Source organism: Mobula hypostoma, chromosome 3, assembly GCF_963921235.1.
Source record: "Mobula hypostoma chromosome 3, sMobHyp1.1, whole genome shotgun sequence".
NCBI classification, from domain to species: Eukaryota; Metazoa; Chordata; class Chondrichthyes; order Myliobatiformes; family Myliobatidae; genus Mobula; species Mobula hypostoma.
Genome location: NC_086099.1, coordinates 89,210,029 through 89,223,539, shown reverse-complemented (window position 1 = coordinate 89,223,539; position 13,511 = coordinate 89,210,029). Strand labels below are relative to the sequence as shown.

At 40.5% G+C, this 13,511-nt stretch overlaps 1 long non-coding RNA gene across 1 annotated transcript in view; it reads right to left on the bottom strand.

Annotated features, from left to right (window-relative positions):
- Positions 1–9,895, bottom strand: part of LOC134344119 (uncharacterized) — a 32,689-nt gene extending 22,794 nt beyond the window's left edge. The window contains exons 1-3 of the long non-coding RNA XR_010017363.1: positions 9,640–9,895; positions 7,137–7,225; positions 3,296–3,438 (exon numbers count right to left, since the gene is read on the bottom strand). This is a non-coding gene — a long non-coding RNA (uncharacterized LOC134344119). The remainder of the gene's footprint in view (positions 1–3,295; positions 3,439–7,136; positions 7,226–9,639) is intronic.
- Positions 9,896–13,511: the final 3,616 nt, after the last annotated feature.

The following is a 13,511-nucleotide window of genomic DNA, read 5'->3' as shown; positions in this document are numbered from 1 at the left end:
CTGGTTGCTGTCTAGATCTTGTCATAGATAGATAACATGGTATGCTTTAAAAGTTACACAATATTACACAGGGTAACCATGCTATTCTCAGAATCTCACAAATAAAAAAAATTAAACACTTAGGTGCGGTTTTAACACCATTAAAATATGGAAAATCAATCTCTCAATTAATATGCTAACAAATAGCCAAAGAGAGAATGTCATCCATATAGTCACCATTATATTATGCTAATGGAAACATAATAAATCTGCAGTGCCATAATAATCACTGGAATTCCATTCAGGGGTCAAAGGTTATGGGGAGAAGGCAGTAGAATGGGTTTGAGAGGGTTAATAATCAGCCATGACAGATTAACAGAGCAGACTCGATGGGCTAAATGGCTTAATTCTGCTCTTCTGTCTTAAGGTCTTATGCAATAATCAGCTGCCACTCTTTGTGGTCACGAAATTTGGTTTTGTTGTACCTATTGTTTGGGGTGATAAAGAAGTGGAAAGTGAGTGAGATTAAGGAGGAATATAACAACGACTATATCTGGTCTCTGCGCTGTCGCTGATGACACACTCTCTAATGATAGCTCCACTTGTATTGCCAGGGTAAGGGGGATGGGGACAAGCCACTGAAATTGTAGTTTGATGCTGCCAGCACTGGCTATGCAAAACTTTCTGCAAGTGAGGTCGAGGAGATTCAGTGAGTGTCATACAATGTTTAAAGTCATAGGGTCATAGAAAAGTACAGCTTGGCCCATCTTTTCCATGTTGACCCATTTAAAATGACTAGTCCCATCGATTTGTACCCAAACCATAGCCCTCCATACCCCTCCTATCTATGTAACTATCCAAATTTCTCTTAAACATTGAAACCAAGCTCACATGCACCACTTGCACTGGCAGCTCATTCCACACTCTCACAACCCTCTGAGTGAAAAAGTTTCCCCTCATGTTTCCCTTAAACTTTTCACATTTCACTCTTGACCCATGACGAATCAGTATACAGGAGGGAGACTGAAAATTTGGCTGAGTGGTGTCACAACAACCATCTCTTACTCAATATCAGCAAGAACAAGGAATTGATTGTAGACTTCAGAAGAGAGGAAAATGAGGTCCATGAGCCAGTCCTCATCAGGGGATCAGAGGTGGAAAGGGTCAGTAACATAAAATTCATTGGTGTTAGTATCTCAGAGGACTTGTCCCGGACAAATCATATAGTCATAGTCATACTTTATTGATCCCAGGGGAAATTGGTTAATTAAATGTAATTGCAAAGAAAGCACGCCAGTGCCTCAACTTCCTTAGGAGGTTGCAGAGATTCGGTATGACATCAAAAACTTCGACAAACCTCGATGAATATGTAGTGGAGAGTGTATTGATTGGATGCATCACGGCAAGGTATGGGAGCACCAATGCCTTTGAATGGGAAATCCTACAAAAAGTAATGGATTTGGCCCAGTACATCACAGGTAAAGTCCTCCCAACCATTGAGCACATCTACATGAAACGTTGTTGTAGAAAAGCAGCATCCATCATCAAAGATCCCCACCACCCAGGCCATGCTCTTTTATCACTGCTGTCATCAGGTAGAAGGTACAAGAGCCTCAGGACTTATACCACCAGGTTCAAGAACAATTACTACCCCTCAACCATCAGGCTCCTGAACAAAAGGGGATAACTACATTCACCTGTTGAGGTGTTCCCACAACCAATTATCTCACTTTAAGGACTCTTATCTTATGATTTCATGTTCTTGTTATCTATGCTATTTATTTACATTTGCATTTGCACAGTTTGTTCCACTTGATCTTTCATTCATCCTGTTTACAATTACTATTCTATAGATTTGCTGAATATGCCCACAGGATAAAGAATTTCAGGACTGTATGTGGTGACATATACTGTATGTACTCTAATAATAAAATTACTTTGAACTTTGAACTCTAGTTGTAGTTCCACCCAATCTCAGTGGAAATAGCTTGCTTGCATTTATCCTGTCTATACCCTTCATAATTTTGTATACCTCTATGGAATATCCCCTCAGTCTTCTATATTCCAAGCAATAAAGTCTCAGCCTATTCAATCTTTCCTTATATCGCAGGTACTCCAGTCCTGGCAACATCCTTGTAAATTTTCTCTGTACTCTTTCAACTTTATTTACATCTTTCCTGTAGGTAGGTACAGAAATATTTTATTGCATTTTGCACCTCCTTACACAAGCCATCGGATTTGTGGGGGCGTGGTCAGGGTTAATCGGGGTGTGCCAAGGGTTAGTGGAGGTCTGTGCCCCCTTGGACCTTAGTATTAGGTTTCAGGGTAGGACTGGCAGATGTCCATGTGGGGTGGGAGTGATAAGGTTGTGGAGTTTTGTGTGGTGAGGATGTGGTGCTCTGGCGGGTAGGATAGTGTAGTGGCTGTGGGTTCGTGGGGGTGTGGTCAGGGTTAATTGGAGTGTGCCTAGGGTTAGTGGGGGTGTGTACCCCGTTGAACCTTATGATTAGGTTTGAGGGTAGGACTGGTGGATGTATATGTGGGGCTAGGAGAGATAAGGTTGTGGAATTTTGTGTGGTGAGTTATGAGGTGCTATGGTGGATAGGGTTGTGTCGTGGAGCCATTTTAATCTGGCCCATGCCTTTTTCAGGAGGAAGTTCCACTTGCTTCAAAAAGGCAACAATTATACCAGTGCCTAAGCAGAACAATGTGGGCTGCCTTAATGACTATCGCCCGGTAGCACTCACATCGACAGTGATGAAATGCTTTCAGAGGTTGGTCATGACTAGACTGAACTCCTGTCTCAGGTAGGACCTGGACCCACTGCAATTTGCCTATCGCCACAATAGGGCAATGGCAAATGCAATCTCAATGGCTCTCCATTCCACATCCCATTCCCATTCTGACATGTCTATCCACGGCCTCCTCTACTGTAAAGATGAAGCCACACTCAGGTTGGAGGAACAACACCTTATATTCCGTCTGGGTAGCCTCCAACCTGATGGCATGAACATTGACTTCTCTAACTTCCGCTAGGCCCCACCTCCCCCTCGTACCCCATCTGTTACTCTTTTTAATGCACACATTCTTTCTCTCACTCTCCTTTTTCTCCCTCTGTCCCTCTGAATATACCTCTTGCCCATCCTCTGGGTCACCCCCCCCCCGTCTTTCTTGCCGGACCTCCTGTCCCATGATCCTCTCGTATCCCCTTCTGCCTATCACCTGTCTAGCTCTCGGCTCCATCCCTCCCCCTCCTGTCTTCTCCTATCATTTTGCATCTCCCCCTCCCCCTCCAGCTTTCAAATCCCTTACTCACTCTTCCTTCAGTTAGTCCTGACGAAGGGTCTCGGCCTGAAACGTCGACTGCGCCTCTTCCTATAGATGCTGCCTGGCCTGCTGCGTTCACCAGCAACTTTGATGTATGTTGTTTCAATGGCTCTCCACACGGCTTTAGACCACCTGGACAACACAAACACCTACGTCAGGATGCTGTTCATCGACTATAGCTCAGCATTTAATACCATAATTCCCAATATCCTGACTGAGAAGTTGTAGAACCTGGGCCTCTGTACCCCCCCGCCCCCTGCAATTGGATCCTCAACTTCCTAACCAGAAGACCACAATCTGTGTGGGTTGGTGATAACATATCCTCTTTGTTGCCAATCAACACTGACACACCTCAGTGGTGTTTGCTTAGCCCACTGCTGTACTCTCTATATACACATGACGGTGTGGCTCAGCATAGCTCAAATACCGTCTACAAATTTGCTGATGATACAACCATTGTTGATAGAATCTCATGTGGTGACGAGGGGGCGTACAGGAGTGAGATATGCCAACTAGTGGAGTGGTGCCACAGCAACAACCTGGCACTCAACGTCAGTAAAACGAAAGAGCTAATTGTGGATTTCAGGAAGGTTAAGACAAAGGAACACATACCAATCCTCATAGAGGGATCAGAAGTGGAGAGAGCGAGCAGTTTCAAGTTCCTGGGTGTCAAGATCTCTGAGGATATAACCCAGTCCCAACATATCAATGTAGTTATAAAGAAGGCAAGACAACGGCTATACTTTATTAGGAGTTTGAAGAGATCTGGCATGTCAACAAATACACTCAACAACTTCTATAGTTGTACCGTGAAGAGCATTCTGACAGGCTGCATCACTGTCTGGTATGGAGGGGCTACTGTACAAGACCGAAAGAAGCTGCAGAAGTTTGTAAATCTAGGCAGCTCCATCTTGGGTACCACCCAGGACATCTTCAGTGAGTGATGTCTCAGAAAGGCAGTGTCCATTATTAAGGACATCCAGCACCCAAGCGTGCCCTTTTCTCACTGTTACCATCAGGTAGGAGATACAGAAGCCTGAAGGCATACACTCAGCAATTCAGAAACAGCTTCTTCCCTTTTGCCATCAGATTCCTAAATGGACATCGGAGCTTTGGACACTACCTCACTTTTTTTAATATACAGTATTTCTGTTTTTGCACATTTTTTAATCTATTCAATATATGTAATTGATTTACTTGTTTGTTTATTATTATTATTATTTTTATTTTATTTATTATTTTTTCTCTCTCTTTAGATTATGTATTGCTTTGAACTGCTGCTGCTAAGTTAACAAATTTCCCATCAAATGCCGATGATAATAAACCTGATTCTGATTTTCTTTTCAAGGATATTAGTGCTTCCATATCAGGCTGTGATGCAGCCAGTCAATATACTCTCCACCACATATCTAAAGAAGTTTGTCAAAGTTTCAGATGTCATGCTGGGTCTTCACAAACTCCTAAGGAAGTACAGGCACTGCCGTGCTTTCTTCATATTTGCACTTATGCGCTGGGCCCAGGACAGGTCCTCCGAAATAATATCACTGAGGAATTTAAAATTGCTGACTCTCTCCACCTCTGATCTTCCAATCAGAACTGGCTCATGGACCTCTGGTTTCCTCCTCCTGAAGGCAATAATCAGCTCCCTGGTCTTGCTGACATTGAGTAAGAGGTTGTTGTTATGCCACCACGCAGCTTGATTTTCAATCTCCCTCTTACATACTGATTCATCACCACATTTGATTTGGCCTATGACAATGGTGTCATCAACAAATTTGAATATGGCAGTGGAGCTGTGCTTAGCTATACAGTCATAAGTGAGGAGATGTTGTTGCCAATCCAAAGAGATTGGGGTCTGCAAGTAAGGAAATCCAGGATCTAATTCCACAGGGAGTCATTCAGGCTAAGATATTGAAGCTTATTGATTAGTTTTCAGGGGATAATGGTGTTGAATGCTGAGCTGTAGTCATAAAGAACATTCTGATATCGGCACCTTTTCTGTCTAGACGTTCCAGGATTGAGTGACAAGGCAGTGAGATGGCATCTGCTGTGGACCTGTAGCCAAAATGGAGTGAGTCCAAGTAGCTTCTCAGACTGGAGTTGATATATCAACCAAGTGCTCCAATTACCACCTATACAGTGAAACATGATTGGCCTCTATTCTAGTAATCTCCTAAAGCCTCTGAAGTGAAGACATATAACAGTCCAACCACAAAGCATGATGCACAAGCAGGGCAAATGGATTTTTGTTCCTATGAGCTAGATTCAACAGTTACAAGGAACCGAAATATTATGGCCAGGGGCAAAGTGCTGTGGTTTATGTCTAGCCTTGCAAACTACTTGCTGATCCTCATTCTTCTGATACTGGGTCAGCCTCTTCCGATCCAATCTCAGCGTGTCTTTTGTCCTTCCATTCTTACACTATTCTCCCTGCTGATAATAGCCCTATCCCTTTTCTGAGCTCTGATCCACTCCTATGCATTCAGTAATACACAATGGTGACCACGTGAAACAACTGTATTACAATAAAAAATTCTGATTCACAGTTCAACAATATATATATAGAAGAAAGCCTATTATTCTTAATAGATCTGGGCCTTGTGTCTCTTCTGTGGTGTAATTAGAGATAGACAATAAATTACAGCCTTGATACCAACGTACATCTGTAAGATGTGAATAAATCTAAAAGTAATTATTTCCAAATGTCCCTGTCACCTTGATCTCCATGATCTCTGAAACCTGACCTAAAATTAATAGTTATACAGAATAGACTTCATAGAGTTAGACAGTAAGGAAACAAGCCTGTGTTCCATTTGTCTGTGTTTCACTCATATCCCTTTAAGCTTTTTTTCCTATCTATGAACCTGTCTAAATGATTGTTAAATGTTGTAATTGTACCTGCCAAAACCACTTCTCCTGGCAGCTTATTTCAAATACCCACCACCCTCTGGAAAAACTTTTGCCTCAGATTGCCTTAAATCTTTTCCCGCTCACCTTAAACCTATGCACTCTAGTTTTAGACTGCCCTGCCCTTGGAAAAATACTGTGGCAATCTACTCTATCTACATCTATCAACCTGTGTGAGTGCCCCCTCAGCCTCCACTATTCCAATGAAAACAGCTCCAGCCTTTCCAATTTCTCCTTACAGCTCCAGCCATCTAGTTCAGGCACATTCCTATGAAGCTTTTCTGCACCCTTTCGAGCTTAATTGTGTCCTTCCTACAGTGTGGCATCCAGAATAGCACACAATATTCAAATGCAGCCTACCCAATGATTTGAACAACTGTAATGTGATATCCAACTCCAATAGTCAATGCCTCAGCAAATATATGCCTTCTTCACCATTCTGCCTACCTGTGTCACCACTTTCAGAGAACAATGTACTTATACATTAGGTCTTGCTGTTCAACAATGGATGCAGGCCCTGAAGATTATTAATGAACAATGGGCCCTTGGAAAATATACTTCCTTTGCTTGCTCTACCAAAGGCTTTATTTCGTGCAAGGCCAGTAAACTTGCATGTGTCAGCTGAGGACTTTTAAATGTATTTGTGTTATTCCATTTTCTTTTAGGCCACTGTTTTGCCTTCATTTTTAGGCATGGAGGTATAGAAGAGGAGTAATTAAGCAAAATAGCTTCGGCTAAAAATATTCTAAAATTGCAGCCTGTTAATGGTGCAACTATTATAGATGATTAACTTTACTAAATGTCTCAGATTTATTACATATACAAGGTTAGCTATAAACACAGACATAGAATTTGGAACAGAACTACACGTGAACATGCTCTTCAGCCCATCGTGCCTATGCCAGCCATAATGTCAAACTGACCTCATCCCATTTGCCTGCATGGTCAGAATCCCTCTGTTCAATGCTTGTTCATGTGTATGTATGTCCAAATGCCTCCATTTCGATCGTATCTGCAAGATAAGTACAACTTTCCATTAGATCAATGTACACAACTAGATTATTATAAATCAGTTATGAGCAGCTCATACTAGAAAACTAACAGCCTGAAAATCTTAAGACACTCTCTGGCCTTCCAACATGAAATGCAATATGAACTTATGCTATAAACTTGCATACATCAGCTTAGGACTTTTAAACACATTTGTACCAGGACAGCAAACTTATCAAATCAACTTTCTCATTGCCCAATACCTAGAGGAAGACTGGCATTATTAGGAAAGTTGAATCAGGCATCTGAAACTTTATATCTGCCCAACTCACTAAACCTGTCAAGGATTAACATGGCCAATATTTGGCTAATCCTTCATTACTATTTATTTACTAATATAATTTCATTGAATAACTTAGAAGAACTCTCAAAATTTTGTTGAATGATTGTATACTAAGCTGATGCACATGATTACAAACGTTTTTAGAAATAAAACCATAGCACTTGTACTTGTGCTGCAGTAGCTGATGTTTAATATGGCTTGTTACATGTCACCAGATGACTTTATTTCAACAAAACGAAATGTCTTCACTGCATTAATTTCAGCTTGATTCAACAACAATCCCAAGAGTTCTTGAAACAGATGCAGCCATACTAATTAGATGTGCTGCTTTTCTTACTACCCTTTGTAAAATCAACACCTTTTGAAACTGATTCTCTAGGGTTAACAATAACCCTTGTGCCACATAACAGAATGTGCTATATGACTTTGAGAGGAGAAAATGCAATGAACAGTGACTGCACACCCCATTACTTCACCAAAAGCCCACTGCACAAGTGGTATGGCAGATGTGTTCTTACACTACATAAATGCAAATACAATCCCCAAACTATTCTAATCACCTTAGAAATCAGAATGCAGACTCCGGCATCCACAAGAATTACTGTCTTATTCATTATGATCTAACAGAGATCTTAATTTACATTTGTCTTACAAATTCTGAACTCAGATCTATTCACCTATTTATCACTTTATATAAGCCATGGAAATCACATACACATCTTGATGCTTGATGTATTAGAAGAGACTTCTTTGTTCCCATCTAGTTTATCTCCATGTCAACAATGATTAATTCATTTTCAATGCTACCACATATATTTCATTTAGTATTTCTAACCAATTTAATCATACGCTAACTTTGAAATTATTCCATAATAAATATGTAACTTTTCTCTGCTGGTTCTCTGTTTTGGGATTGATTTGTATGTGTGCATTCATTTTCTTTTTTTTTGTAATTTATTTTTTATTGAAGTTCATTAATGAATGTTCTTTATGTTGTACCTCATTTAACCCAAATTTAAAGAGACTTCCTAACTCTTCCAGAGAAAGGTTTCTGGTTGTCATCTTGTGATATGATTGAAACCAATTCCCTTCTCTTTATTAAATTTTATCATGGTCTACGCCAAAGAGTAAGGCCATTATACTTATAAATAATACATCCACAGTAATTTAGTACATAAACTATGCCTACTATAAACCAAATTTGACAAACAATCTTCATTTCATAGTCTCCAAAAAAGATTGCTTTTGTGACTTACAATTCCCAGTTTATTAAGATTCAACATTTATTAAATTTTAGTTCAGTACAGTTCAAGAGTAACCAATTAGTCAATCATTCTCACAGAATTCAGCAATTTCCTTTCATGGACTATACAAATTACTTTTCATGTTTAAAGAAGTGTAGGTGACAACTTTAGATTGAGAATTGGATTTTTCTCTGATTTCTGCTGATAAGATTTTAACTCCTCAGAAAGTGCATCAATTAACTAATATGGTAACTATGATTTTTTTTCCAAATTCTGTCAGATTCAAACATTTACATGTTCTTTTACCCCAGGCTTCAGAAGTACTTTCTGAATACACAGCACAAAGCCTGATGATAACATCAGAACATAATCTTCTATATTAGTTGAAGACCTGAACGATGAAGCAAATTTGGCTTCCCTTTTAGACCAAACATGCCATGGTGGAGTGTAAGCTAAGATCTGCTCAGAGGGTGGTTTTTAAATTTCTATGTTAAGTTTCTGTACAATTCTCCAGGACTCACAATGAAGCCTTGGTTTGATTCTGGATTTGTTCTGAATTTCCTCGACCACTTTTGCCCAACATTTATTATCTCCCACCTCTATTTCTCCTGCCCCAATATCTCCCATATCCTTTTAACATTTATGTAACAGCTGGAAGAACAGTATCACAGCTGTCTGACAGTGGCTTTCTGCCTATAACCTCCCATACCTGCCTGCATTCTGGTATGGTAAAGGTGAAAATCTGATGAGTGATATAGAAATGAACCAGATTTACCAGGCCACATTCCCAGTTTCCATCACTTGCTTAGGGCTCATGCACACAGTATTCACTATCACAAGTACCCTCACCTTAAAAATCAGCACCAGTCAACCACATTCAAAATTGCTCATTGCTTCAAGCATTAAAACTTTCAGAATAGAGGTCCATTTCCTTTCTTGACACAATTTTCTTGCTGAAAATGAAATACAAAGAATTAGAAAAAAAGTATATATAACCTATCAGTAATTCAGAATTCAGAATTCAGAACAATTTTGGAATAAAATTTTAAAATATGACTGTAGTTAATGGTCACTGAAATGTAGAAGCTCTCTGTCATTAAGCTACAAGCACAGCTTGTCAGTTCATAAATATTCTGACAAAAAAATACTGCAGCATCAAAAAATATGCTCATCCGGTGCTAAAATGTAAATCTGAGCTCCTGGTATTTATAAACCTTGCACATATTATCATATTAATAGAGGAACATTTAATTACTGGATTAACATGGTGCCGGGAGGTAGGAGACAACAGTGCCACTGAAATTTACTGCAATCTGCCTTGCATGAAGTATTGGTAATGTATTGCCTCATACAGAAACAGTATCCACATTGCTTCGGACTTCATTAACCTTGGAAGCGTATCAAAGTAAATTAATGCAAATATGTTGCAAGACTTGCAGGTCAGATTCCGTTTAGAAAAAAAAATGCTTCCTTTGCTCCCATCCTCTTAATCGCCTTCGAGCGTGACTGCAGGAACTAATTCATTGCACGCAGCTAAAGCATTACAAAAATGAATCAGAGTTGGTATTTCTGATTTTCTGAATAATGACAAAGGTGCCAATGCATGTACTTTTTCTTTGGCATTCAGAAAACAAAAATGAGTTACTTCTCAATTTGTTTTCTTGACACCATTGTGCATACATAGCATGATTCTTTTACCCAGAATATTTCTCAAACGTATACATTCATAGCAAATATCACAAGTTATAACTTGATTGACGATCAACAACTTATCTCTGACTAACTGGTTAAATATATTAAACATTATATAGATAAACTAAGGAAATCAATTAGATTGATTGACTGCAGTTTAATTAATTTTTAGCTACATTTTTTCTCTCTATAGTTATTCCTAGTGAATTTCTTTAACATTTTGATCCTTAGTTTGTTATTCAAATCTCTGGCTAGAACTATTTCAAAAGTCCATTTGACATCATTTAAGTATGCATTTGGTTGACCTGTACTGAAGAAATGTGTATGGATCTATGGATTCATTAGCAAGGGCAAATAAAAATAAGGCAGCGATTAGTAGAGCGACTATTGTATAAGTGGACCAGTGTTGGAGTGGGGAGGCTTTGGCTCATTTGACTTCAGTGAGAACAGACCTGTGTAAGGTATACCTCTGGTAAGCTTCTTCTCCATTCCTCCTCTGTTAGCACATAAATAGTGCAGTGAAGATGGCTCCAGGGGGTGTGTTATGTTCTTTGTCTGAGATGTGGGGATTCTGGGAGACCTCCAGCTCTCAGATAACCACAGCTGCACCAGGTCCACCAAGCTGCAGCTCCTCAGAGAACACGTTAAGAAACTAGAGCTGCAGCTCACTGACGTTCCATTCACAAGGGAGGCTGAGCAATTGACAGATAGGAGCTACAAGGAGGTGGTCACCCCTAAGTTGTAGGAGGCTGTCAGGAGAGGGAAAGGAAATGGACAGCCAGTGCAATCCCTTTGGACATTTCCCTCAATAATAAGTATACCACTTTGGTTACTGCTGGGGGGTGGCCTACAAGGAGGAAGCCACAGCGATCGGGTCTCCGGTGATGAGCCTGGTGCTATGGCTTAGAAGGGAAAGGCGGGGGGAATGAAGAGGACTGCAGTAGTGATAGGGTATTCAATAATTAGAGGAGTAGACACAAGATTCTGTGGATGCGATAGAGATACCCAGATGGTATGTTGCTTCCCAGATACTAGGGTCATCTCGGATTGGGTCCACAGCACTCTAAAGAGGGAGGGTGAGCAGCTCGAAGTTTTGGTGCATCTTGGTGCCAATGACATAGGTAGGGAAAGAGAGGAGTTCCTGAATTCTCCTCTCTGAGAGGCTTGAGGGAGCTAGGTAGAAAGCAGAAAAGCAGGACATCCAAGGTAGGCATCTCTGGATTACTGCCTGTGTCACATGCTTTTGAAGGTTAGGACAGGATGATTTGGCAGATAAGTATGTGGCTGAAGAACTAGTGCAGGAGGCAGGGTTTCAGATCTCTGGGTCATTGGGATCTCTTCGGGGAAATGTATGACCTATAGAAAAGGGACAGTGTGCACCTGCACCCAAGGGGGACCAATAACGTTGCGAACAGGTTTGCTAGGGTTGTTGGGGTGGGTTTAAAATAATTTGGCAGGAGGGGGTGGGTAACTGAGTGATAGGGCTGAGGATAGGGCAGTTTGTATACATACAGAGGCAGTGTGAAGTGAGATGGTCAAGAAGGACAGCCAGATGATAGGGCAAAATTGCACTGAGTGAAATGAGTTGCATTGCAACAAGGAAACAAAATTGAAAAGGCTGACAAATACAGTACTGAAGGTGTGACATTTGAATGCATGCAGTATATGAAATAAGGCAGATGATCTTGTAGCACAGTTAGAGATTGGCAGGTAAAGCATTGTGGGAATCACTGAGTCATGGCTGAAAGAAGATTATAGTTGGGACCTTAATCTTCATGCATACATATTGCATCAAAAGGACAGGCAGGTAGGCAGAGGGGGTGGTGTGCCTCTGGAGTAAAAAGTGAAATCAAATTCTTAGAAAGAGGTGACATATAATCAGAAGATGTAGAATGTTGTGGGTAAAGTTAAGGAAAAGCAAGGGTACAATGACCCTCATGGGAGTTATATACAGGCCTCTAAATAGTAGCCAGGATGTGAGCTACAAATTACAATGAGAGATAGAAAATGTAAAATAGGTAATGTTACGATATTCATGGGGAATTTCAATATTCAGGTAGATTGGGAAAATCAGGATGTCGCTGATTTTGGATCACAGGAGAGAGAATTTGTAGAATGCCTATGAGATGGCTTTTTAGAACAATTGGTGGGTTGAGCACACTAGGGTATCAGCTATTCTGGATTGGGTGTTGTGTAATGAATTGGATTTGATTGGATTTGCTTAAGGTAAAGGAACCCTTGGAAGTCAGTGATCATAATATGATAGAATTCACCCTGCAATTTTGAGGGAAAAGCTAAACTCAGATACATCAGTCTAACAGTGGAGCAAATGGAATTACAGAGACATGAGGGAGGAATTGGCCAAAGTTGCCTAGAAGGAGATACTAGCAGAGATGATGCTAGAGCAGCAATGGCGGGAGAATTAATTTCATGAGGACTAGAATATGAAAACAAGGATGTAATGCTGAGGTTTTATAAGGCACTGTTGATGCCTCACTTGGAGTATTGTGAGCAATTTTAGGCCCCTTCTCTTAGAAAGGATGTGCTAACGTTGGATTGGATTCAAAGAAGGTTCACAAAAATCATTCTGGGATTGGAGGGTTTATCATATGAGGAGTGTTTGATGACTCTGGACCTGTACTCAATGGAATTTAGAAGAATGAGAGTGGATCTATTTGAAACCTATTAAATGTTTAAAGGCCTAGATAGAGTGAATGTGGAGAGGATGTTTCCTTTCGAGGGAGATTCTAGGACCAGAGGGTTGTCCATTAAGAATGGAGATGAGGAGAAATTTCTTTAGCCAGAGGCTGGTGAATGTGTGGATTTCGTTGCCACAGATGGCTGTAGAAGCCAGATCAATGAGTGTATTTAAGACAAAGGTTGATAGATTTTTGATAAGTCGGGGTGTGAAAGATTACAGGGGTCGGGGAGGGGAGGCATGAGAAAAGGGGTTGAGAGGGAAATGGATCAGCCATGATAAAATGCTAGAGCAGGCTCAATGGGCCTAATTCTGTTCCAATGTCTTATGG